This window comes from Anopheles arabiensis, assembly GCF_016920715.1.
Source record: "Anopheles arabiensis isolate DONGOLA chromosome X unlocalized genomic scaffold, AaraD3 X_pericentromeric_contig0008, whole genome shotgun sequence".
Lineage (NCBI taxonomy): Eukaryota > Metazoa > Arthropoda > Insecta > Diptera > Culicidae > Anopheles > Anopheles arabiensis.
In genome coordinates this window covers 20,001-22,500 of record NW_024412086.1, presented here as the reverse complement: position 1 = coordinate 22,500, position 2,500 = coordinate 20,001, and the positions used below count along the sequence as shown (strand labels likewise).

General features: G+C 47.7%; 1 pseudogene; it reads left to right on the top strand.

Moving 5' to 3' along the window:
* The window catches only part of LOC120907527, a 9,083-nt pseudogene that overhangs the window by 4,622 nt on the left and 1,961 nt on the right, over nucleotides 1–2,500 (top strand).

Sequence of the window (2,500 nt, the reverse complement as noted above, 5' to 3'; positions counted from 1 at the left end):
CGCGCCACCTAGATTTAGTATGGAAGAGTTCCAGAACATGTTGGATAACACGGTAATGGCCGTAACCGGTATCCACAAATTCGTTATCGGGGGACTTCAACGCTTGGTCAGTAAGTTGGAACAACCAACTTGGCGAGCGTGGAGAAACCCAGAAACGAAGAGGTGAGTTGGTTTATCAACCTTGCGCAGATTGACGCAATTTTATTGAACGACGGCAGCACCCCAACTTATGTTGGACCAGGGCGCACGTCAGTAGTTGATCTTACTTTTGCGAGCCGAACCGTAGCAAGATCATTTAAGTGGGTGGTGTTATCTAGCTATATGAACTCTGATCATCGTGCAATACGAATAGATCTTGAGACGCAAAGCGTGCGTAATCTGTCCCGACCCATAACGGGATGGAGCATCAAGTATTTTAGCAAAGATATATTTGAAGTTATGATGCAAGCCGCTTTTGAGACCGAGGTCACAACAAGCGAAGACTTAATGCGTATACTTGTCACGGCGTGCAATGCGACGATGACTAAACGTAAGAGGTACACCCTAACAAGAGTGCATTTTGGTGGACGTTAGAGATTGAGGCACTTCGCAAAGAGTGCAAACACCGCGATCGATTAGCGCAAAGAGCTTTTAATACTGATCTCTATTCTACTTTTAGGGACGAGTTCAAGGTGGCACGGAATGCCCTCAAGCGATTGATCAAGCATACCCGACAGAGGAAGTGGAAAGAGTTCCTGGGAACAGCGAACAACGCATCATTTGGTATAGTATATCATACGTTCAAGAAAGTGGCCGAGGGTTCGATTGGACCCCGAACCATGACATTGGACGAGTTTAGGGAAGTGGTGAGCGAGCTTTTTCCTACTCACCCAAACACGGTGTGGCCTGATTATCGTATCGATCAGCCACGAGAGTTTGAAAGGGTAACTAATGATGAGATTCTTGCGGTTGCCAGGAGACTACCTAACAAGAAGGCGCCGGGACCAGATGGTATCCCGAATGAGGCGCTGAAAGTTGGTATGTTGACTGCAACCGATGCATTTTGCAGGGTTTACCAAGGCTGTTTAGAGAACGCGAAGTTCCCCGATGAGTGGAAAAGGCAGAGGTTGGTGTTAATACCGAAGCCGAACAAACCACCAGGGAACTGGGTTCAGTTCGCCCCATTTGTCTACTAGACGGGCAGGTAAAGGTTTAGAACGCATCATAGTGCAACGGCTAAATGCACACATCGAGGAGGTCAACGGACTGTCTGACGACCAATTTGGTTTCAGAAGTCGTCGATCTACAGTTGATGCGATTCAACGGGTAGTGGACATTGTTTCGGTAGCTAGAAGTAGAAACAGATACAGTGGACGGTATTGTGCGGTTGTTACATTAGATGTTACTAATGCTTTTAACAGTGCTTCATGGTTGGCGATTGCAAATGCTTTACAGAGAATTAACACTCCTAAATATCTTTATGATATCATTGGTGATTATTTTAGGAATCGTGTGCTGATGTATGATACCACAGATGGACCGGCAGAGATTGCAGTCACATCGGGTGTACCTCAAGGCTCGGTACTTGGCCCAACGTTATGGAACCTCATGTACGACGGAGTCCTACGAGTTGCAATGGTGGAAGGTGCACGGATTATCGGCTATGCAGACGATATAGTACTGTTGGTGGAAGGTAATTGTGTTGATGATATTGAAATTCTCGTTTCCAGTCAGATTCGCATCATCGACCGATGGATGACCGACAACGGATTAAAGATAGCCCCGACTAAGACCGAGTTTATTATGGTCAGTTCCCATCAGAGGATACAGCATGGGGCTATCAGGGTAGGTGATCACGTAGTACATTCGTCGCGCAGCTTAAAGTACTTGGGGATGGTCCTAGATGACCGCCTCGATTACACTTCACACATCAGGTATGCGGTGGAGAGAGCGACGAAGCTATGGACCACCTTGTAAGGATGATGCCTAATAAGGCAGGTCCGAGTAGTAATGCTAGGCGAGCAATTGCTCTTACTGTTGTGGCGAAGGTCCGGTATGCCTCGCCCATTTGGTGTCATACCCTTAGATTTGCTAACCGTAGACAATGGCTACGACGGTTTTACCGGCCAGTAGTCCAGCGAGTTATCTTCTTTCAGGACAACTTCTCATGATGCAGTCTGCGTGCTTGCGGGAATGATCCTGCTTCATCTCCTCCTGGACGAGGACTCCAGGACTTTTCATCGGAGACGAGCAGAGAACATCGCCGGATCGGTTGCACGTAACATGGAACGTGTCACAACTATGGAACGATGGCAACGAGAATGGATGAGAGTGTTCACGGTCGGTGGACATACCGTCTCATACCCGACGTCAACAGATGGATAAGTAGAAGATTTGGTGGTGTAGATTTTCTTTCTCAGTTTCTTTCCAGCCATGGCTTCTACGCCTACCAGCTTCATCGGATGCAGTTAACGGGTTCGCCGCTATGTGATGCGTGCGAGGAACCTGAGGACGCCGAACA